This window comes from Protopterus annectens, chromosome 17.part0 (genome assembly GCF_019279795.1).
Source record: "Protopterus annectens isolate FY-2018-M chromosome 17.part0, PAN1.0, whole genome shotgun sequence".
Lineage (NCBI taxonomy): Eukaryota > Metazoa > Chordata > Ceratodontiformes > Protopteridae > Protopterus > Protopterus annectens.
In genome coordinates, this window is record NC_056751.1 from 728,782,740 (window position 1) to 728,808,953 (window position 26,214).

Here is a 26,214-nt window from a genome sequence, read left to right on the forward strand (position 1 = left end):
ACAAATAGATTAAACTAAAACAACAAAGCAGAATTCCTACAAGGCAGAAAGTAAACTCCAAGTAAAACAAAAACTGTTTAATGATAGGTGAGCTCTTTCACGGTTAAACACTACTTCATCAGACAACACTATGACAGAATTCAAAGCTTCTTATACAAAAAACTAACCAATAAAAAAATCCTTAATTAAGACAACACACTTAAAGTTCCAGATCAAAAATGTACCTAAAATCAGTGCTTCAGTGGTCTCTGATGCAGAAATAGCATAAGAGAGACCGTATCATTAATAACAGGGAAGGTATCAGCTTTAAAAAACAAAATTAATTATTGCTCACTCGCCTCCATTCTATTTCTTATATCTCCCCCCCCTCAAATCCTCTACTATTATCTCTAAAACAAAAAAAATGTAAACTGATGTTTCTCATCATTGGACTCAACATGCTTCGACAGAGCACTAGTACTTTTATAATTCCTAATGTTCCTCAAATGTTCGACTACACACTCCCTAAGTGAGCGATTAGTTTTCCCCACATAGTAAACACCACAGAGAGTACAGAAGGTATAGTAAACTATATTCCTAGTGCTACAATCAGCATAAAAAGGGAAGTCTACATGACAATCATGTACAGGATGTAAAAAATTACATCCAGAAAAAATGAATTTACAGGCACTGCAGTGCCTGCAAGGGAAAGTCCCTAGTCTCTGTGAATTTACAGATGGTGACTGATCCTTCTTGTAACACAGTTGTCTCTTGATCAACATATTATTTTTAAAATAAAAACTAGGTTTATCAGTTACTGTATCTCTAAGCTCATTGTTAGCATAAAGAATATTCCAGTTTATCTTGATGATGTCACAAAATATGTTCACATCACTAGAGAAAGTTAATGGAAACCTAACTCTACGTCTATTTACAGGCACCTGAGAAGTCTGTACTGTGGTCAAGACTTCAGAAAAAATGATCTACCTCTCCTATCTCTTTCCCTAAGAACAGATTCTATACATTCATCGCTCACTCTTTCCCTATAACCCCTATTCAAGAAATCTTCTTTGAGTTTATTGAACGCATCAGACAGTCCCTCATCATCATTGTGTAACCTCATCATCCTTAGGAACTGCACAGTTAGGACATTCCTAGGGATGCGGCGAGGATGCATACCCTTTCTATGCAGTAATGTATTCTCCCTCACTTCCTTCCTATAGAGACCTGTCCTAAAAATACCCAACTCACATCTCTGGACTCTAACATCCAAAAAAAAACCCTCTCGTATAGAGTAGTCATGTGAAAATTTCAAAAAGGTGGTAGTGGTGTGCAACAAATCAAAAAAAGATAATAAACTCTTGTACCAAATAATGGATGAATTATTTGTTAGCAGTACATCAGTCTCTCATTTAGCTAAAGCAAGGTTGGTGTAGCTATTGGCACAAGCTGTGCCCATAGCCACACCAATCTTCCATAGATAGTAATCTCTACCAAACATAAAAACATTGTTCTCTAATATGATCTCAATCAAACCATATATAAGATTTATCCTATCATTAGAATAATGCTTACCCATTAACAACAGTTGTCTAACATTCTCTATCCCCCAATCATTGGGGATTACTGTAAATAAAGACTGTATATCTAACGTTACTAAAATACCTCCTTTACAGGATCTAAATCAACGGTCCCCCTATAAAGGTCTTCCAAAAAAAATTTGGGGTCTTTCAGGATAGTAGGTTCCTTGTCTACAACTGGACATAACTTCTTCTCAACAAAGATCGACAGGGGTTCAGTGACCCACCCCCTCACTGAAACAATGGGGCGGATGGGTGGGTCAATCAAATTCTTGTGGACTTTTGGCAAACCATAAATCATAGGAATAGTGGGAGTATCAACACTAAAATACTTAAATAGACTTATTATTGTCTTAGTAGCTAAAAGATCAAACACCAAAAAGAACACCTTCTCTATCAATGCTTTATTAAAAATAGCAAAGGTAGTTTGATCACTAAGTAACTAGTCATACTTCCAAGATACATATCCCTATCGAGCAGAATAATCCCTCCCCCTTTATCCGCAGGGTGAAATTCAACAGCTCTAATGTTTTTCAGTGCAACAAGTGCTTCATGTTCAGTCCTACTTAAATTAAAGTAAGTACACTTGCGCTCTCTCTTAAAACATCTTTTAATCTCATCCTCACAAACATTACAGAAAGCCTCAACAGACAGATGAATTTTACGTGCATAAGTACTTTTTTTTTTAAATGGTAAATAGTTACAACTTGTATCTACATTAGAAAAATCAACAGATAAAGTTAAATCTCTAGCAAATATTTTCAAATTCAGTAATACATCCAACATATCAGACTTCCTGGAAGGTACAAATGAAAGTCCTTTATTTAATACAGAACACTGTGCTTCAGTCAATTGTAATGAAGAGAGATTAAGTGTTTCTGTGGATTACTCGACTGTCTGCCTGTTGTACTTGGTGAATGCGCTCTCTTCTCCCTCTGCTCTATGACCGTCCATTCCATTGTCCCTGTTTTATTGGTAAAGGCTCCGGCAGAGGGAAAAGGTTACATCCCTTAAAAGGAACACCAACTGCTGTACTCGTGGATGCTTTTAATGATCCTGAATCAACACTACTAGTTGCATGAGCCAAAAGACTAGTGGAGGCCATAGAGTTATCTGCAGCTATTACCATAGGTGTACTCACAGGGCAAGAATGCTGATGTCATCTCTTGGGTGGTCCCTCCATCAGCAGCATCTCCCACAATAGGTTGATCTACAGGCAGACTACCTTGATTGGCAGGTGCTGACATCATCTTGTGGGTGGTCCTTCTATCAACAGAATCCCCTGCAATAGGCTAATTAACAGATGTAGTATCATGATTGGTAGACATTTGCCAAGACCAGGCAAAAACAGCGCCCTTTCTGAAATCATTAATATCCCTTTGCAGTTTCCTAGTTTTAACTGCTTGCAGCCTCTTTTCGTACACTGCCAAATTCTCATATAAGGTATCGAGGTTATCCTGTAAAATGTCCACAGAAAAGCATGACATAATCTCACTCTGTAACCCTTTTATTTCTTCAAATAGAATTTTTTCTTGGAGTTGGAAAAGTCTATAGGTAGCTGCATATGATCGTAGCTAAGTTTCATGTTCATGTTCTGCCATTGCTTTAACAACTCGGGATATGTATCCCCATAGGTCGTCATATTAAGTATGCAAAGGCCTCTCGGTATTACTCTATAGTATAACTTGGCTTCCATATGAAGCCTTTGCCATTGAAGGCATTTAAATTCACAGAGTTTGTTCTCTAAGTCCTTTTAATTTCAAATACCACCCATCTCACATATTCTTCAGTCGTAGATGTAGCCACATCTGTTGTAACATTCAAGAGCAGATTCACTCTCTTGAGCCATTTCTGCATCAGAGACCACTGAAGCACTGATTTTAATTACATTTTTGATCTGGGACTTTAAGTGTATTGTCTTAATTAAATTCTGTTAATTAAGGAATGTTTTTTATTGGGTAGTTTTTTTGTATAAGAAGCTTTGAATTCTGTCACAGAGTTGTCTGATGAAGCCATGTTTAACCGTGAAAGCGCTCACCTATCATTAAACAGTTTTTGTTTTACTTAGAGATTACTTTCTGCCTTGTAGGAATTCTGCTTCATTGTTTTAGTTTAGCTTGCAATGTAGTAACTTTACTGGTATTGTATAGAGCTTATATTATCATGTAGTAAGACCAGATAGTATTAGGACACATAGGTCCTTACAACAGCATGAAGCAAATCAGGAAAATTAAGAGGTGGTGTCTGTATAGTTAGGTATACTATTCCACTGTTGACAAAATTGGACAACATACAGAAATATGAGTTGGTTAAACAATACAAGTGAGGCTGGTAGTACATGTAGGCAATGAGCCGAAGGGCATATAGGTCAGTTAAAGAAATCCTAGTAGCAGAGGTTTGCTGTTAGGATTACTTTCCATGCATCTAGCTGAACGTTGTAAAAAAACATTAACTCCTACCACTATAAACATTACTTAGCAAAAATGTTTGCGCTGAAAAAGACAAAAAGTACTTAACACACTTACAGTGAACAGTATTGTGTAATCATATTATGCTAACTGCACATCACCATGTCACCAATGTGGTGTAGTGAAGGAGATAGTGAAAAAGTATCACGGAATTAATCAATAAGGACACAGGGAATCTCATTTTGGATTCATTAAAGGCAGGTCATGTTTACTTAACCTGTAGGACTTTTTTGATAAGGTCACCAAAGCAATGAACAAAGGTAAAATAGTGCAGACCACCAGAAACATAGCTGGTTCAACCAGCACCCTGGGCCGGTACTATGAAATAGTGCCCCACTCCTTCAACTGTTCAAGTGAAGAACAAAAAGCACTTCTTATTGTAAGCGACCACCTTATTTCAGTTAGATCTATGCCTCCTCCCAGTTATTCCACTGAAGAGCATGAAAATGGATTTTCCTTCTACTGGCATGCCAGCCAGATGGCAGGATTAATGACACATACACCCCTCCCTCCTACCACAGTCATTCATGTCACATTTCTGTACCCTGCCCCCAACCCTCCTTCAACATATTTTATTAAAAAGAATTCTTCTTTAAAACTGTAGTAAACAGTTGCTACAGTTTATAACCTGCCAGCATGGAACACTACTGCGTTCATATTTTAGTTTTAAAAAATCTTCTTTTTAAACTATGGCAAACAGTTTCTACAGTTTATATCCTGCAAGCACAGAGCACTACAGCAGTAGTTAAAAAAATATATGCATTTTTACTTTTAAATTGTAGCAATCTCCTTGCTACAGTGTAGCTAGTAGTTGCTACAGTTTAGACAACACACAGAGTGCTACAGTACTCAGGTTTGACCACAAATACAAAACTGGCTTTTAAAAGGCTGTATTGCAGTAAAAAGAGATCAGTTGCCACTCTCAATCTACCCTAGCTATGCCACTGCACACCACCTACATCGACATGGTCAAAGATTTTGACACAATCTCCCATACAGGCATACTAAAAGAACTTAATAAACTAGGAATAAACCCCTTCATCACCCACTGGACTACCAAGTATCTCACATATAGGCTGCAGGAGATCAAAATAGGGAAAGCCATCTCCACAAAAGACTAATCATCAGGTGGAGTCCTCAGGGTTTGGTGTTTGGACCTCTTTTGTTTGGCATTTACTTCTCAGAAGTAAAATCCAATTTCCAAGGGCTCTGGCTAACTAAGTTGGCAGATAACTTTAAGCTAGGAGCAATAATAAAATCCCCAAAAGACTCGGCTATTCTGCAGGAGAGCTAGTCCCAAACAAGTAACTGCTGACAGACTCGTGGATTTAAGCTAAATACCAAAAAATGCATTATCACCTTATATGGAAAGTTAGCTCACCAGGGAGCTACCACATTAATAATACATGCCTAAGACTTGACCAAGTAGTTCAGGATTTTGGAATTTTATGTGGATAGTGACCTAACTTTTGTCCAGAAGTCCTTCCACATTGTGTAGCTTATTAACAAGGGGGTTACATCTAGATCAAGGGACATCATTGTCCCCTTTTATCAAGCCCTTTTGACATGTCTAGGCACATGCAACAGCTGGAACACAAACAGAGTTACCTTACAAAAAACTGCAAGAAAAACCCAGACAAGCTAAAGTTTTCACTGAATATATGCAAATGATACCTTAAGGACATCAACTGATTCCGCTACAAGGCTTCCGAATGCCCATTACTTTTTACTTTGTAAGCCTTTATGGATACATTCAGAGCAATAAAGCCAAATCCCGCTAGTTGTAAGCATGTATATTTATTTTATTGACCTCATCAGCACAGCAGATGTGGACTATTTGGTTACATGTTAGAAATACAAGTTCTTTAACCCAGCTGATGCCCATAAACATTAAGGTACCTGCAAAATATCCTAAATAGCACCCAAACCAAAGGGTAAAAAAGTCATACTGACAAATCACTCAGTAAAAACTGCAAGAAAAACTCAGAGAAGCTAGATTTTTCACAGTGTGATACCTTAAACCTCCTGGAATGGATGACCATGGGCGATATATATATATATATATATATATATATATATATATATATATATATATGGTTCATATCAGAACATCGAATCATCATAATTTCGAATCACATTACATCGAACTGGTTACATCGAACCACCAAAACTTCAAAATGATATCAATGGCAGTTTCCAACAGGGACATACATTAAGGATGTAGGCAGAGAGGCAAGCTCCCCTGCACCCACCATGTGAGGGGCTGCACCCCCCAAACCCCACACTACTTAAATATATCAACTCCGAGACCACACTACAGTGTAGGAAATGGAAATCTTCCATTTCTGCACTGTAGTGCACTAAAGTGTGATCTCCGAGGTGGTATATTTAAGTGGCAGGGGGTGTGGGGGGTGCAGGGGGTCTTGCCCCCTGCATGGAGCAATTTGTTTTTAACATACACTCCACATGTTGCTGATTTTTTAAGTTTCAGTGTTTTCCATTTCGATGTATTCAGTTCGATGTAACATGATTCAAAATTATGGGGATTCGATGTTGTGATATAAACCCATATATGTGTATATAGATATATATATATATAGATATATATATATATATATATATATATATATATATATATATATAGTCATTTACATATATCTCATGAGCTTCCATTACAGCTAGCCTTTGCAGGAGAAGATATAGAAGATGCTGCAGTGCCAGTGTTTTAGGGTAGGAGGCTACACCTTCCACCTCAATTCAAGATACTGAGAAAAGTAATGCTGAGTTAGTAGACTTATGTGTAAGCCACATAAACATTAAAAAGGCACACAGGAACAATGGTATTTTAAGCAGGGAAAAAAGATAGCAAAACTAAGGCTGTAGGGGAAGATAGTGAACAGGTAGCAAACTTGCCTTTACTGAGGAAGGCTGTGGGTTCTATTCCCACACCAAGTAAATGGACTGCTGACACTGTAGTACAGCATAAGGGGGAGTGTTACACCCCTGACTGTGCCATCCTTCAGATGAGTTGATAAACCAAGGTCCCATCTGCTTGAGCTGGTGGTAACTGAAGTGGATGTAAAAGATCCTATGGCACCTTTCGAAAGGAGTAGCGGTCCTTGGGTCTATATTACATGATCGAAGTTTTAAAACTTCAAATCTTATATGGTCAACACCATATAATCAAAGTTTTGAAACATTGAAAATGTAATAAAACACAACAACCTACAAAAACAAACCATTTAAACGCTCTAAGCAGGGGGGCAAGCCCCCCTGCATCCCCCACATCCCCCGCTACTTAAATATACCAACTCCAAGATCCCACTACAGTGCAGAAAAGGGAAATCTTCCCTTTCTACACTGTACAGAGATCTCCATTAATAGATTTGAAGTTTCAAGACTTCGATCATATGGTGTCAACCATATCAGATTCAAAGTTTTGAAACTTTGATCTTCTGATATAGATCTGCGGTCCTTTATGTATATATAGAAATAACTCATATGTACAGATATATAAATATACAAATCAGTTTGCAGATATTCAGAAATTCCTTTACAATCCTACTAAATTTTCATTCCTATAAGACCTCCACTACTTTTTCCATAACCACCATCTGATTTTACTTAACAGTGTTCTTAAAATCCATTTACCATTAAACATAATTTCATTTTCTCTTTCATTCCATATAACCCATGTAAGGATATTAGATATTGTTATTTGTGCTAGCATGACTGGCTGAAGTTTTCTAAATAATTGGAAATAATTGTAAATTACCCTGTGTTACATATGCCAGCTTGACTGGCTATAATTTTGTAAATAGGTTTATGTCTTTTGATTATCACTTTGATTTATGCAAGATGTTTGGGTGTCAAACAGTGTAATGGCTGACCAAATGTACATGTTTCTTTTTTAAAGAGAATTCTGAATGTATGTTATACAAGAGTCAGCGGACCTAGAATTGATGTCATTGTGTGCAAGACTTGGGAGAATAGAATCTTCACTGCTGTTTATTTACTTTTCAATGTCTGATATGAGAGAGTAGAATTCTCATAGCAGCTTCCTGTTACTTTAAAAAAATCTGCTATAAAAGCAGGGTCTGAGTCAGTTGTTCAGTTTTTCATTCATTTGTCTTCCAGAGCTGTTCAGCAGTAGTAGTCCAATTGTTTCCAGAGTAGTTAATCCAGTCACTGAGGACATACAACAGCCTGGAGTGTGGATATAATTACTCATCTTGTCTTGCAGAAGTATCATCTTGCCTTGCTGAGTTATTTAGATTAGACAGGGACAGTTAATCTTCAGATAGTCAGGGAACTACAGCTAGTTAGTTAGACATTTTCTAAAACCAATGTGAGATCTATCCTACAGTATTATTTTCATATTTTCTTTGTGTGAAACTCTGTTATTTATTGGAATCAGTTGTTCAGTATTTACATGTTTTAAATCCTTTTATTTATCATTACATGTTTTACTACCTCTCATTATGACTGGTTATTTAGTAAATATTTTTAATAATTTGAGAGTGTTTATGCCTACTGTGATAACACCAGGGCCACTCCAAAAAGCCTTACCACTTGGGTTACATGCTACATTTGTATCAATATCTATTTTACTCAATATAATTGAACACCCCTTTTGGAGGGTATTGTGGTATCTGACTGGTGACAGCCATTACCTTGTAATTTGGTCAAAGGAACACAGCAGATAAATATGTGTCAGTCTTTCCCCCAAGAGTGTATGTATGTATCAATATCAGACATTTAAGAGTGAATGTATCAGATACCTAGAACTGGGACACAGTGTTCTGTAGTGGTTAGTGTGGAAACTCATCTGGGGACTTGGAATGAAGCATATAGTCCAATCCCAGGTTTTGGAACCTGTTCCTGGTGTACTCTTAGGGGAAATTGTGTATTTCTATCCTTGCTTTCATTGACACTCCCTTACCAGAGACAGTGGCGAGGACTGAGGCTCCTTAGTTACTGCCCTGGGGTGAAGAGGGCTCATCACATATTCATGCCAGGTGTGCGGGATTTTAATTGAGCTTTAGTAGCCTGTGGGTAGTTGTCACCGAGGTGTGCACTCTCAATAGCCACAAGATAAATATACAGAGCTTCACTGTTACAACAGTTTTATTCATTTTAGTCAGTTTAGTCAGGGACAGCAGGCAAAGATGTTACCAGAGGATTATAGTAAGCTGACAAGGAACCAGTTGGCCAATGTGTGCAAAGCCAAAGGACTGCATATCAACCTTAGTAAGGGAGCAATGATTGCAGCCGCAGAGCATACCAGCAACTTGGAGGATATCCAGTTTGGTGTTGGGGATATGCAGCCTTCTGAGACAGCACAGTTCACCTTTTCCTCAGATGACTTAAAAATTCATTTTTAGTTAAGGAGACTCGAACTGGAGGCTGAGGAGAAACAGAAGCAGTGTCAGTATGAACTGTGACTTTTGGAAGCTGAGGAGAGGAAGAGGGAGAAGCGGCATCAGCATAAAATAACTTTTATCTATTCTTTTAACACAGTCTTTACTTCTATTCTTATATCTATATTTAATCATATCTGTGTTTATTTTATCCACTTTTTTATATCTTAAAAAAATCTTCTTTACATAGTTTTCTCCATAACTTTTTTCTCTTTTACATTTCAAAAACACGTGTTATGTAGTTTTTTCTTCTTGACAATGTAAACATATTCTATCATTTTTCTTTGCATATGGCATATTTTCTTTTACTGGCAATTTATCTATACCAGTCTCCACAAAAATCTTGACATTCTACTTTCTGATTACACCATTTGCTTCTTATTTTATACCTTTAATTTTTTTATCTTTTAAATTTTCCCATGGCTTTACATAGTAATGTTTTATCATTACATTCGTATACCATACTTTTTCTATCTTTTTCTATATCATCATTTTTTTTTTACTTTCCACAAAAATATTTTTTCTTTGTAACATTTTATTTCTTCATTTATACACTCCTTTTCATTTATTCTTTTTACCATACCCAAAAGTTATCATACTTATATGTATGCAGTTGTACTCCTAATTTCTCATCTTTTTCATTTATCCAGTTTAACACTTTGTACAAATTTAATAAAAATATTATATACCACTGGGTTAATTGACCCTAAAACCCTTCTTCTTTATTTACATACAAAACTCCTCTTTTTATTGGGTTTAAGCTAGAACCCCAATTAAGTGAAAAAAAATATCTGCAATAATTCTGTTTCAAATACGTTTGGTAGCATAAATATACTTGCTAAGTACGCTATTTTTCTGAGCAATAATTTATATGTTCTCCAGAAAAGACATGTTTTAATTATTTCTTCTATTGTTTTCATGTTCCCATTAAATTCTATTTCTGTCTTTATTCCCAAATGTTATACCCAACACAGAAAATTCATTCATCATAAAATATATAGCCCTAATCCTTACTACATCACCTAAACCTTTACTTTCTTTTTTATTTAAAGCCACCCCTGTCATCTCTAGACACTCATTTGTACAAACTATTACTTCTTTTATCCAAATTTTGTTTTTTGAAATTATAATATCATCTGTATATGTTAACAGAACTGGAATTGTTAACCCTTCAGGTGTTATATACCCAACCGTCTTCATTTTGTAATTTATTTCACACACTATCACATTCATAATTAATGCAAAGAGTATACAAGTCATTGGAAATCACTGTCTTACACCACTCTTCATATGTGCCTCTTGGCTTAACTAGCCATTGACAAGAATTTTACTTAATTTTATTATTACTATACACTGACATATATAATTTCCTAACTTTCTCATTTATATTCTTTCATTATTACCCATAATATTTCATGTTGAATTGTGTTAAATGTCTTATTAAGGTCTCTGATCATGATTTTTGCTTCTTCTTTTCTGTTCTTAATATCATCCACAATTTCGTTAACTATCATTAATAACTCTTGAAAACCCTTCCCTTTATACTGTATATGCCATCTTCCATAATATTTCCATTTTAGTTTCAAATCTCTTATTCAATAATATTGGTCTCCAGTTTTTTTTAATTCTCTTCTATCTCTCTTCTTCCATATGAATTTAATTATTCCACTACATATTTTTTTGTACATAAAACATTCATTTAACCATTCATTCAAAATATTTAAAAATATTGTTTTCCAATCCCTCCATATTTTATACTTTTCATGTCCTATTCCATTTGTACCTACAGCAGAATCTATTGTTATACTTTATCTAGACCATTTGAAGAAATCTCCTTTTTCCAACTCTTTATTCTCTTTTTCTGTTAATGTTTTTACTTTCCGTGTTTTTACTACCTTCTTTTTTCTTTAAACATTACGTGTACATATTGTACTACACTATTTATAATCTTTTTCTGAGCTCTTTCTATTTCCCCTTTTACATTTTTTATTTCTGTCATTAGACTACCATCTTCCTTTACTGCTTAAGTAACTTGATCCTTCTATTTTTCCTTGTAAAACATATCTTTGCTTATATAAGAATTCTTGTATTTTTCTTGATTTCTTTGATATAATTTTTTTCTTTATCAAAGTACTTTCTGTCATTATATTCTAAAACTTCCAATGTACCATTATATGTTCTTTTATATTTTTCTTTCTCTAGTTTCTCAAATAATATTGCCACTGTAAAAAAAAAAAATTGTTATTTTTCCTTAAATACCCTCCACCATTCGGACCAATTTTTATACAATGTTCTGATAGTAATATGATCTTTCTATAACTGTATTACTAATCTATTTCCTATTTCATTCCATGCTTTCTTATTTATCCATTTTATTCCTTTGCCTATAACTAAACCTTCTGATAATATAAAATAATCTATTTCAGTTCTATGCATACCCCTTTTGTAAGTCCACGAAGTTTTGTCCCAACGTTTTAACTTACATCTTATAACTTCTAACATTTTCTTATATCATTTCCTTTCTTTTTAGACTTGCCTCTTAAATCACATTTAAAGTCTCCTGTTGTTATAATATTCATATGTATCACTACATAGTCTAAAATTTGATGAAATACTCTTTCCCTTTCTTTACAGTTAGTATAAGCATATAATGTTATAATTCTATATATTTGTTCTTTCCATTTTAAATCCTCAATGGTTAATCTTCCCATTTTTGCTAAAGTTACATCTAATATATTTACTGTATTTTTACAGAAAATGACTATTCCAGAACATCTCTCATTTCCCAAATTCCAAATTAACTTTCCTCCCCATAGTTTCTCGGTTTGTAATCTTTCTTCATTTGTTAAAAATATCGTGTCTTCTAATATAATTACACCAACATCACATGTATTACACTACTCCAAAATTGCTATACTTCTTACTGTATTCTTAATATTACTCACATTTACAGAAAGCACTCTAAAATTTTCATTTTCCCATTGATTCATAATTTCATAAGCTCATAGTTAATTACTAGGCTAGCTTTCTTAATGGGCCATTCTAAACCTAACCAAATTCCTTCCCAAAGGTGAAAATCAAACACTGTACTTTGTGGCTGTGAGTCAAACATCTTAACCAGGGTCTATGTTAAATGTTTGAACATCCAAAATGTCTAACATTACATGGTCGAGACCAAATGTTCGACATTTGGATGTTCAAACATAAAACAAAAAAAAAAGAAAACACAGAAAAAAAAAACACTTTAATAGTGTAGGCAGGGGGACAAGCCCCCCCACACACCCCCTACTTAAATATGCCAACTCCGAGACCGCACTTCAGTGAAGAAAAAGGAAATTCTCCCTATCTGCACCGTACAATGCCATTGAAAGTCTATCTTTGAGCACTCAAAATTTCGAACGTTTGGTCTCGACCATGTAATGTTCGAAATTTTGAGCATTCAAAGATTTGACAGGTACCCCCTTAACCATTATAACAAGCCCCAGTCTTAAGTTGTATATATGCTTTTTCATCCATGTCCTTCTTTTCTTTTGCACTTATCTCTTTATGCTTTCTTTCTCTGTCTTTTACCCTTTTACCAACAGAATTCGTTTTTTCCTTTAACTAACTTCCATTTTATGAAGAACTTTCTTCTGTATCCTCTTTATTATTTTTTTCTCTTCTAATTTTTCTTCTATTTTTAAAAATTCAAAGTAAACTTTATGGTCATTTAGGACCACACACATATAGCCTAAATGAAATTTTGTGCATCAGCTCCTTCTTGAGATTACAAACAGAAAGTAAAACAACACATACAAGTAAAAGAATAAACACAACTAACATATACAATCCTACTCCCAGTACCCATACGAAAGAGCAGAAAAATTCCAGCACTTGAGTACAGAATAAGTATACCCTCCCCTAAGTTATAATAACTGCCCCATTTAAATAAAACACACATTGCAGATTGCACGTTGCCAAAGTTGTCTAATATTGCACTTGATAGGGATAATATAAATAAATATTGCACTTACTTGGAATTTGTGTGGTATATATTATACAACAGACTACAGGGATTTGTGAAAAAAAGAAAGAACTGACTTAGTTAATTTCCAGTTCTCTGGAAATTATGCCTGAGTTCAGAAGTTTGACCACTGTTGGGTAGAAACCTGTTGTTGAAGCTGGTAGTCCTTCAGTGGATGCTGCGATATCTTCTACCTGATGAAAGATGCTTAAACAGACCATACACTGGATGCATGGTGTCTTGTATTATTTTGGTGGCATTTCTGATGCTTCTTGCAGAGTAAAGCTGCTGTATCGATGGAAGACTAGTACCCGTTACCTTCTCTGTGACCCTCATCACTCTCTGTAGTGCCTTCCTTATCGATGGAAGACTAGTACCCGTTACCTTCTCTGTGACCCTCATCACTCTCTGTAGTGCCTTCCTTATTGATGGAAGACTGGTACCCGTTACCTTCTCTGTGACCCTCATCACTCTCTGTAGTGCCTTCCTTATTGATGGAAGACTGGTACCCGTTACCTTCTCTGTGACCCTCACCACTCTCTGTAGTGCCTTCCTTATTGATGGAAGACTGGTACCCGTTACCTTCTCTGTGACCCTCATCACTCTCTGTAGTGCCTTCCTTATCGATGGAAGACTGGTACCCGTTACCTTCTCTGTGACCCTCACCACTCTCTGTAGTGCCTTCCTTATTGATGGAAGACTGGTACCCGTTACCTTCTCTGTGACCCTCATCACTCTCTGTAGTGCCTTCCTTATCGATGGAAGACTGGTACCCGTTACCTTCTCTGTGACCCTCACCACTCTCTGTAGTGCCTTCCTTATTGATGGAAGACTGGTACCCGTTACCTTCTCTGTGACCCTCACCACTCTCTGTAGTGCCTTCCTTATTGATGGAAGACTGGTACCCGTTACCTTCTCTGTGACCCTCATCACTCTCTGTAGTGCCTTCCTTATTGATGGAAGACTGGCACCCGTTACCTTCTCTGTGACCCTCATCACTCTCTGTAGTGCCTTCCTTATTGATGGAAGACTGGTACCCGTTACCTTCTCTGTGACCCTCATCACTCTCTGTAGTGCCTTCCTTATTGATGGAAGACTGGTACCCGTTACCTTCTCTGTGACCCTCATCACTCTCTGTAGTGCCTTCCTTATCGATGGAAGACTGGTACCCGTTACCTTCTCTGTGACCCTCATCACTCTCTGTAGTGCCTTCCTTATCGATGGAAGACTGGTACCCGTTACCTTCTCTGTGACCCTCATCACTCTCTGTAGTGCCTTCCTTATTGATGGAAGACTGGTACCCGTTACCTTCTCTGTGACCCTCATCACTCTCTGTAGTGCCTTCCTTATCGATGGAAGACTGGTACCTGTTACCTTCTCTGTGACCCTCATCACTCTCTGTAGTGCCTTCCTTATTGATGGAAGACTGGCACCCGTTACCTTTACCGCAACTCTCACCACTCTCTGCAGTGCCCTCCTTTCTGTAGCTGTACGACTTCCAAACCACACTGTGAAGTTGCTGGTGAGGATACTCTCAATAGCACATCTATAGAAGGTGGCGAGGATATGAGGTGGGAGCTTAGCTTTCTTCAACCTGCTCAAAAAATGGATGCATTGGTGTCCTTTTTTGACCAGCTGGCTGGTGTTTCTCAACCACGAGAGATCCTCTATGTGCATACCTAGAAATTTTGTACACTTAACCATCTCTACACTCTCACCATTGACCATGAGCGCTGGATAGTTTGTTTTCTTTTTTCTGAAGTCAATGATAATCTCTTTGGTCTTGCTTACATTCAGGTCAAGGTTGTTCCCCTCACACCAACTGATCAGAGATGCCACTTCCTCTCTGTATGGTGCTTCATCCTCCTTTGTGATGAGCCCCATGAATGTGATGTCATCAGCAAACTTGATGATATGGTTGGACTTGTGCTTAGCATAACAGTTGTGAGTCAGGATGGTGAATAACAGTGGAATGAGAACCCGGTATTAATCTTGATACACTTTGATGTGTTCTTACCCAAAGTCACTCTCTGTGGCCTCTTAATCAGGAAGTCCAGTATCCAGTTACAGAGATGACTACTGACTCCTATATATGCCAATTTTTCTATCAGCTGCATTGGTACCACCATACTAAATGTTGAGCTGAAATATATGAACAGCATCTTCACATAGTTGTCATTGTCCTGTAGATGTTCAAGAGAGCTGTGCAGCGCTAATGATATGGCAACAGTCATGGATCTGTTGGCTCTATACGCAAACTGCAGAGGGTCAAAATCAGGAGGTAGGCCCAATGACAAATGCTTTTTGATCAGCAGCTTGAAACATTTCATAACAGTGGATGCCAGAGCGACTGGTCTGTAGTCATTAAGGCTGGAGGGGGAGGTTTTCTTAGGCAATGGAATGATGTGTCTTTCCTTGTAGTCTGAGGGTACTTTTGTCACGGCCAAAGAGATGTTAAATATCTCCATGAGTACTATTATGCACAATTGATCACCACAGCCTTTTAACACCTTGCCCAGTATGTTGTCTTGCCCAGCAGCCTTCCTGGGGTTCACCTTCCTTAGCTCTCTTCTCACCTCCTCTGTACTGAGTTTAAGCACAGCATCCTTCTCATCAGTGGGTAGCTTCGGTGCCAACCTGTTGTTTCTCTCCTCAGATCTTGCAAAGAAGGTATTTAAACTGTCCAGGGATTTGATGCTGTCCTCACACTGTGCTGACTTGATTTTTAGTCAGTGATCTCATATATGCCTTGCCATAATCTCCTTGCATCCCTCATGCAGTGACGTAACTAGAGTTTGTGCCACCCGGGGCTGACTTCGAGTTTGCTGCCCCTCCCCATTCACAAAATTATGGTCAAATGGGACCTCCCCCCATACACAGCCCTCCCCTCTGCAGCCATTCCAGTGCCCCATTACTTGGCTATTTCTCCCCATTTACCATAAATACTGTTAAAACTTAGGGTTAACCCAGTAGTCATGGGCTTAGGGACACACATAGATAGTAATCTGACCTTTGGCCATCATGTGTCTACAGTTGTGAGGAAATCATTCTATGTTACACAACTCATAAACAAAGGTATGGCATCTAAGTCCAATGAAGTCATTGTTCCACTGTATTTGGCATTTATTAGACCTATCATTGAGTACAATGCACCCTTTGGTATGTACCTAACCAGGCATATCCAACAACTGGAATGTCCACAGAGGTTCCTCACTCAAAGAATACAAGAAGTAAGCAAAATGTTCTATGAAGACTGCCTCAAGGCCCTATCCCTGTATTCTACCTACTACAGGCTTTTGAGGGGAGATCTGTGCCTAGCATACAGGGCATTGTCAGACCCCACTCTTATGGACCTCCTGCACATCCACAAAACAAACAGCACTAGAATTACCACTCTAAAGACTTAAACCTTGCCTGTGACATACATAGGACCTGCTGGAGAGACAGGTATGTATCCCAGAAATTACCCAGTCTCTGGAAAAGGCTCCCCATCCATGTGAAGCAGAGTTCCTCCCTAACCCAATTCAAGTGCAACTTGGACAACTGGATGGGGAACAGGAAATTCATCCTTGGATTGGCACCTGTGTCTTTAATGAACACAAGTAACCTGGATATGGTTCATCTCCCAGGCCCACACTTACACTTATCTAGGGTATCAGAACTTTCAGAGATTTGGGATGCATGGCTAGGTTGAAAAGACACTTGTGATCGTTAGCCTAGTAAACACCTATGAACCTATGTGCGTACTGCTTTACTTCTACAGTGATTATTTGGATTTCATTTAAAACTTTTATTTTAAATTTTATAGCACAAACACTGATAGACATCTGCTAAACAAAGCAAAGCAATAAAATCTCACAATGAAAACAGACTAAGCATTAAAACTTCTCTGCCCTTGAAACTCACATTCATTGAAACAGCATTGAAACCCACATTCAAAGAAAATGCATCTGCCTAGTGGCAGATAAAGTTTACCTTTGGGCTGTTTTCAAATCATACATATTTAGGACATTTTCAAATCATACATATTTAGGACCATGCAACAACCTTCCTGATTGTATTAAATTATATTCTTTGTATAGTGCAGCACACTTATTAGAGCATGCTTTAAATTTATTGTTTAGAACATTTTCCAGTAAGCAATGAAACAAAATGTATGAACCAATAATGACAAAACTGCCCATTTCAGAACATTTCCATCATAAAAGTCTACTCAAACTGCTGTCATTACAATCTATCAATATCAGCAAATATGCACAACCTCTGCAGAAGTAAAAGTCATCTAAATAGTTCCACATTAAAGAGATCTGTAACTAATGAAGAGGTTGCTGCCAGCAAACAACTTTATTTGTAGATAAAACAATGAAATATAAAGTTCTTGTTGCCCTTGAAGAATAAATTGCCTATATTACATTAAAAAAATGATAAGCTAGTAATATTGCAATAGGGAATGGATGGCAAACTGATAACAGGTTCATAATTACTGGGTATCTCCTCCAAAGGAGGACATTCACAGGACTGCAGCATCCACTCCCTTTAAATACAACACAGTACAGTATCAGCAATCCATCTGGATACTGTGGGAGTAGAACCCACAGCCTTCTGCATCAAAAGCAAGTATATTGCCTGGTGTACTACTAACAATGCAACCAGACTTGCCATAAGCAGCACTAAACTTCCTCTGAAGCTCTCAGCTCCTTGTAAAATCCACTTGAGACTCAAATAAATCTTTCAATTTTGCAGTACAAGAATTCTGAAACAAGCCAAAATTTATTTGGGGAAGAGGGACAAAGGCCCAAACCCAGAGACACATTTTTAACATTGCTTGTATAATCTTATAAAGTTGCTAGAATAAAGTGTTATGTGTTACCATGCTTTACTTGAAAGATAGGGAGACTGAAACTTAAATGTCTGTTTTTATGTAGTGTATTCAGTAATCACTGCGTTGCCAGAAAAACACAAATTTTAAGAGGAACAGACCAAAAGTATGAGCCAAACATTCCAGACATTCCATGAAAATCTGGACAGTTGAGAGCTATGGACTCAACTTCTTGAATCACAAGTGGTGCTATGGGTAGAAAATTCATAGGTTCATAGGTTCATAGGTTCATACTAGGCTATCTGCCCGAGGGCATTTACAAGCCTAGCCCATCGTTTTGTGGCTTACGCCACCCCTTTAGTATGGGGAACTATACCCATTATTTTGCTGTGCCTCTGTCGAGCAGTGACACTGAGGTAATCCCTGGGGTATATCTGCGATCTCCCATCCATTGGTCAAGATTTCTCTTGAACAAGGCCAGCGAGGTGCTCTGCCTCACATATACCGGGATTTTGTTCCACAGCATAGGGAGTCTTTGGGTGATGAATCTATCCCTCCAGCACGTCCTATTAATAGCCGTGTCAAGGTTTAAGTCTCCCGCCCTTGTGGCTCTGATGGATCTAGATTTTTTTGAGGTGAAGCATATTCATCAAATTTGGGTTTGACATGGCCTTGTATGTTAGGCAAAGGTCACCTCTGAGCAAGCGGTAAGTGACTGAATAGAGCTGGAGTTCTTTCAGTCGGGCAGCATAGGACAGATTTTTGAGACCCTTTATCCTTTTGGTGAGGAACTTTTGTGGCCTCTCCAGCTGCTGCAAGTGTCGGGTCAGATACATTCCGAATGGGGCATTGTACTCAATCATTGGTCTGATGAGTGATGAGTAAAGGGAGACTATGACTTCCCTTGATCTAGATGAGAATCCCTTCATGATAAGGTGGGCAATGTAGAAGGTCTTCCTAACTACTTTAGCTACATGGGTGTCGAATGACAGACTACTATCAACCTGGGTCCCCAGGTCCCTGATAACTTCTTCTGTGCTCAGTGGATTGCCCCTATTTGGTAGCTAGGGGTAACCTTGTTTTTCCCGAAGGGTATGACTATGCATTTTTTGGCATTTAACTTTAGGCCATGGCTCTGGCACCAGTTATCCATTTCTGTGAGACCCTTCTGAAGGATATCTGTGTCAGATGTGTTTTCTACTATGGCCCTAGTTTGCAGTCATCTGCAAACTTTGTCAGCCATAACCCTCCTGTGTTTGCTTGTACTTCTGAAAAGTAGATGCCAAACAAGAGTGGGCCCAGGACTGAGCCCTGTGGGACACCACTTGTGACAGGCTTTGAGTCTGACATGGCGCCAGCAACTCTGACCCTGTGGGTTCTGTCACTCAGCCAGTTTGCAACCCATCTTGTGATGTATGGGTTAACATTTAAGCTGATGAGTTTTTCAATGATACCCGAGTGGGGTATTGTATCAAGGCCTTCGCCAGATCGAGGTAGGCTGTATGGACTGCCTTTCCCTCATCAATGGCTTTGGTGACTGTTTGAAAAAGTCAACCAAGTTTAAAAGGCATGATCTGCCTTTGACAAAGCCAAACTGGGTTGGATCCAAAGTCTGCAAATTCCTATGTCTTTATTTATGAGGTCCATTATGATCCTCTCCATGGCTTTGCAGATAAGGCTTGTCAAGCTAATGGGCGGTAATTTCCAGGGTCGGTGGAGGCACCACCTTTGTGAAGTGGGACCACAGTTGCAGTGCGCCACTCCTGGTGCGTATCCAGAGGTAAGACTTTGATTAAACAGCTGTCCTAGCTGTGGGTTTAATTCATCATTGAGTTCGTGGAGCACACAGCCGGGGACACCATCAGGTCCCATGGATGCTGTGTTTTTGCTTTGGGGAGAGCAGTGCTCACTTGGGCGTTGGAGATGTTTGCGAGGCTGCGATCGTTTGCTATAGGTATGTCTCCTTCTGAGGAGGGGAGTTTGCACTGAACCTGTCAGCCAGTATGTTGGCAATGTCTGTAGGATCAGTAATCTTCACATCATTTTGAAGTAGTTCTGAGCATATCTGGGAGTTTCCTCCCAGGTTTCTAACATAGCTAAGGAAGGCCTTATGATTGTCTTTTGAGTCTTTAGCTATTTTTCTCTCAAAATTTGCTTTGGATGATTTTATGAGAGCTCTTAGTTTTTTACTTATAGTGATCAAGGGTGTCTTACCTTTTAAGGATTTTGCTCTATCTTGTAGTAGCTTCCTCCTTTTGTTGTAGAGTTTGTTTATGGCTGGGGTCCACCAGACTGGACGCTTGCCTTTGCTACAAAGAGTCTTTGTTTTGCTTGGGATTGCCTTATCCATGCAGTCCTGCAGGTGCTGGTAGAAGGCATTTGTAAGTGATTCAGCGGCTTGAGTACTGTTTTCCGCCGGCTCGGGGGCCTTAAAGGAGACCACACTAGTCTTTAGAAGTGTGAAGTCGGCTTTCGAGAAGTTTTTTACTGTGGTCTTTTTTATTTCAGGTGGGGTGGGATGAGGACCTCCAGCGAGATTAGTTTGTGATCTGATCTCACCAGTGAGGGGTATACTTCCGGTGTTGAACATTGTGCTCCCATGTTCGTGATGATGAGATCAAGTATGTTATCTCCTCTTGTGGGGATGGTGACTAGTTGTTCCATGGCATTTGAGTTTATGAATTCCAGGAACTTTTGGGCTAGGGTGTTTGGGCTTGAGTAGTGTTCCCAGTCTATATTAGGGTAATTGAAGTCACCTAGTATGATGGTGTTTGGTGATACATTTATCCTCTAGTGTTTTCAGGAAGGCCATGTGAGGTTCCTGAGTTTGTGAGGGTGGCCTGTAGCATGCTACAATTTGCAGAGCAGTCTTGCCTATGGTTAATTGCACCTGGATGGTCTCCGATGCATCGTCGTTGCCACCAGTCTTGAGGTGTGGGTGTCCTTGATGAATATGGATACCCCCTCCTTTCTTGGTATTGTCCGGATTTTGGGGCGGAACGCATGATATGAGGTAAAACCTGATAGTGCTGGGGTGCTCTCAGGAGCCTTGAACCAGGTTTCTGTCACAGCACAGACATCGATGTTCTCCATACTGAGAAGGGCCTCGAGTGCATGCATTTTGAGATTTAGACTTCTGGCATTGAGCAGCATTACCCTTAGTTTTTTCCTTTTTGTGTTCTAGGGTGGTAGGTTTAGAATTTGAGCTTTGCCTAAAAAGGCACTATGGGGTGGCAAGAGCCTTTGCCAATATCCGGAATCCCAGGGTGACAGGTGCAAGCCGTCCCTTGGAAGCAGCGTGGCTTGTCCAGCATGTCATCCCAGGCAGACAGACACTGGATCCCCTTTGAATGACACCAGTGTTTAAGCCAATTGTTAAAGCTGATCATCTTATCTCTGTATTGTGGCATCATTCTTGGTGAAGGTAGGATACTGCTCAAGGTCAGGGTCATACCTGCCTGGGCTACATAATCAGAGAGCTCCTCAATGTCTCTTTTCATGTAGTCCAAGGAGGTACGTCTCAGGTCGTTTACACCAGCGTGGACAATGACTGAGTCGTATTTGTACCTGCTGTTGAGAGACCTGAGTGCTTGCGTTATGTGGTGGATTCTAGCGCCCGACAGGCAGCTTACTGTGACCTTCTCCTTACTCAGTCTGGTGAGCAGGATGTCAGTGTGTCTGACTATGGAGTCACCAATGACTAGTGTGTCTGGCATTGTGTTTGGCCTTAAGGGCTGTGACTGTTTGACACCCTGACTGTGAGGTCTATGTGTTTCAGGTGTTGTGTTCTGAGGTGGTGGTTGTTTGGGTGTCTGCTTTGGTGGCATCTGCTGTTTTGGTAGATTTTTGATCAGAGCCTCCAAGTATGTCTTTGTGTGTTTATGTGTATGATTTGAGGTTGTGATGGTACTATGTGAGACTGGGTCTATAGTGTGTGTGGTAAACTTCTCCTCCTGACTGGTCTTGCCAGTCCTATGTTGAGAGAGCTCAGCCTCCAGTTTGGCCGTATAGTTGCATCTCTCGCATGTATTTGTGTTTTGTGGGAGGAGGAGAGGGTTGTCTGTGTACATGAGGCAATTGTAACATTGCCTCAATATTCCCAGGTTCACCAGCTGAGCAGGAGAGGACACTAGCAACTGATCCCTCGACATGCTAGAAGGAATAGACAAAAAAACTTTAAAAAAGATTCCGGGGGACGTGGGTGACCGGGAAATAGGGGTTTGCCTTTTTGGGGTACTATCTATGACAAGAGTGCCGTATCAAGGTAATAAGTACTGTAGGAGCAAGTGCTAGCTTTAACAGATAGAGAATAGTCTACTTGGAGTCAAGTAGAGATGATCTTTTTTAGTTATAGGATACGCTGATTAGATCAGTAGTATAGTTCTAGGAAGGTAGTTTTAAGGGAAAATTTGAAGAGTGGACTTTAGGTAGCCCTAATAGTTTAAATCTGCTCTTGTTTCTTGTACTCAAGGTACAGGGTTTGAGCCTGAGTAACACTAACCACCAGTTATAGCTAACTGGGGTATTACACACACACACACACACACACACACACACACACACACACACACACACACACACACACACACACACACACACACAGACACACACACACACACACACACACACACACACACACACACACACACACACACACACACACACACACACATGGAGCAATAAGACTGAGTTAAAACATCCTTATGTCACATGAAAACTGGCAGTAGAAGCAATAAATCCTTACATGAAATGTGGGCTGCAACAATAATCTCCCCTTACTTGGAACAGGCAGCAAAACTATTTTAAAATTGCGTGGGTGGACAAGAAAAAGAACAGCATGCACAGACGTGATGCGACCGGAAGAATAAGACATGATGAAACACGAGAAGAAGAATGCCCTTAAAAACAATTTGTTTTTAAATTTAATTAAAACTATGTTAAACAGGGTTTTTTTTTAGTTTAATTAAAAGTATGTGACAGTCCCAAAAATGCCACTTGGGACAGACCACCCCTCTCACCCCACCTCAGACATTTATCCATACCACTCACTCACACACACACCTACAGCCAATTTAGGGTGTCCAATCCACGTACTGCATGTCTTTGGAATGTGACAGGAAACCAGAGCACCTGGAGGAAACACACACAACACAGAAGGCGCCCCAGCTGAGAATCAAACCAGAGAACCTCTTGCTGCTAGGCGACAATGCTAACCACTGCACCACCATCGCCACCCCCATTAATGTAAATATGGGCATGTTTATAATAGGTGCAAACAAAGGTTAAGATCCCTATTGCAGAGCTTTCAAGACAAATAATCTTAGTGTTATTTTTCTTCCTCACAACCTAACCTTTCACACATTGAATTTTACTACTTGGCAACTAACCCGATTAAGGTAATCAGCTCCAAACAATGTCATGAGGCCATACCGAGTTATGGGTGTCACGTTATAGTACACCCAAAGGTGTTATAGGTATGAATGCGTTAAGCTGCATTTTCTTTGCAAATATTGCCCGTATCTTTTGCACTAAGTTAATTTGCATCACTCAAGTATTGCCCTCATTATGCTTTTGCACAGCTCATCAAGTACAGCGGTATCTTCTGGGTTTGTTATACGTACGCAGGTTCATAGGTGTATACTAGGCTAACAACCACTAGGACTTTTATAAAACTAACCATGCAACCCAAATGTATCCCTCTAGTTATTGTGTCTTAAAGTTTATTCCAAAGAGTCTATGTTAGCCAGGGCATGATTTAAACTCAGACATGTAAAAACCTCTTTATCCTTAACTATCATCAATTCAAAGGCAAGTTCTGCCACTTTAACCTCATTCATTTCTTCAAAAAAGATTCAGAAGTAGTGGATAGTGCATATGCAGTAGTTACAACTTTGTTTGACCAAACCAAAGCTTTTGATACTTTTCCCCAGGGTTCCTATTACGAGAGTGAAGATTCCTTTAGGTGAATACGAAGACGTCGACCCATATTGCATGAAGTATATAAACCGCGAAAGTTCAAAACCGCGAAGTTCAAAATGTCGATTTGTTTTGGTTGGCCCCTCTGCGGTATAGCTCCGTAAGGTAGGTGTGCGATAGATAGGAATTTAGTGTTAGGATTTGGGTTAAGGTAAGTGCATAGATAGGTAATGTATGTAAGAGTTAGTGTAGTGTTAGAAATAGGTGTTTTTAAAATATATGTATGTGTTTTATTTATTTTGTTTGGGTGTATGTGTGTGTAGGGGAAGTGTGTGGTAGTTACGGACCTTAGGGTTAGGGAGGGGTTAAGGATAGTGCATAGTTAGTCGTGTATGTGGGGTTTAGTATAGTGTTGGAGGTTGTTTTTTTTTAAATTCATGTATGTGTTTTATTTATTTTGCTTGGGTGTATGTGTGTAGGAGAAGTGTGCGGTAGTTACGGACCTTAGGGTTAGGGAGGGGTTAAGAATAGTGCATAGTTAGTTGTGCATGTGGGGTTTAGTATAGTGTTGGAGGTAGGGTTTTTTTAAATGTATGTATGTGTTTTATTTATTTTGCTTGGGTGTATGTGTGTAGAAGTGTGTGGTAGTTACGGACCTTAGGGTTAGGGAGGGGTTAAGAATAGTGCATAGTTAGGTGTGCATGTGGGGTTTAGTATAGTGTTGGAGGTAGGGTTTTTTTTAAATTCATGTATGTGTTTTATTTATTTTGCTTGGGTGTATGTGTGTAGAAGTGTGTGGTAGTTATGGACGTTAGGGTTAGGGAGGGGTTAAGGATAGTGCATAGTTAGTTGTGCATGTGGGGTTTAGTATAGTGTTGGAGGTAGGGTTTTTTTAAATGTATGTATGTGTTTTATTTATTTTGCTTGGGTGTATGTGTGTAGAAGTGTGTGGTAGTTACGGACCTTAGGGTTAGGGAAGGGTTAAGAATAGTGCATAGTTAGTTGTGCATGTGGGGTTTAGTATAGTGTTGGAGGTAGGGTTTTTTTTAAATTCATGTATGTGTTTTATTTATTTTGCTTGGGTGTATGTGTGTAGAAGTGTGTGGTAGTTATGGACGTTAGGGTTAGGGAGGGGTTAAGGATAGTGCATAGTTAGTTGTGCATGTGGGGTTTAGTATAGTGTTGGAGGTAGGGTTTTTTTAATGTATGTATGTGTTTTATTTATTTTGTTTGGGTGTATGTGTGTAGGGGAAGTGTGCAGTAGTTACAGACCTTAGGGTTAGGGAGGGGTTAAGGATAGTGCATAGTTAGGTAGGTAGTATGTAGCAGGTGGTGGGGTGGCCGACTATAAGTGTGCATTGTTACAACTGCAAAGTGTGCGTTGTTACAACTGCAAAGTGTGCATTGTTACAACTGCAAAGTGTGCGTTGTTACAACTGCAAAGTGTGCATTGTTACAACTGCAAAGTGTGCGTTGTTACAACTGCAAAGTGTGCGTTGTTACAACTGCAAAGTGTGCGTTGTTACAACTGGAAAGTGTGCATTGTTACAACTGCAAAGTGTGCGTTGTTACAACTGCAAAGTGTGCATTGTTACAACTGCAAAGTGTGCGTTGTTACAACTGCAAAGTGTGCATTGTTACAACTGCAAAGTGTGCGTTGTTACAACTGCAAAGTGTGCATTGTTACAACTGCAAAGTGTGCGTTGTTACAACTACAAAGTGTGCATTGTTACAACTGCAAAGTGTGCGTTGTTACAACTACAAAGTGTGCATTGTTACAACTGCAAAGTGTGCATTGTTACTACTGCAAAGTGTGCATTGTTACAACTGCAAAGTGTGCGTTGTTACAACTGCAAAGTGTGTGTTGGTAATGTTTCATCCACTGTTATACAATTGCTCAAGCAAAGGTTAAACTATGCCAAAGACTGGAGCAAATAAAAAATATATCAAACCAAATACAAAAACAAAAGTAATATGGTTCACCTATATAAACAAAACATTTCCACATTGTATGACACACCACTCCAAG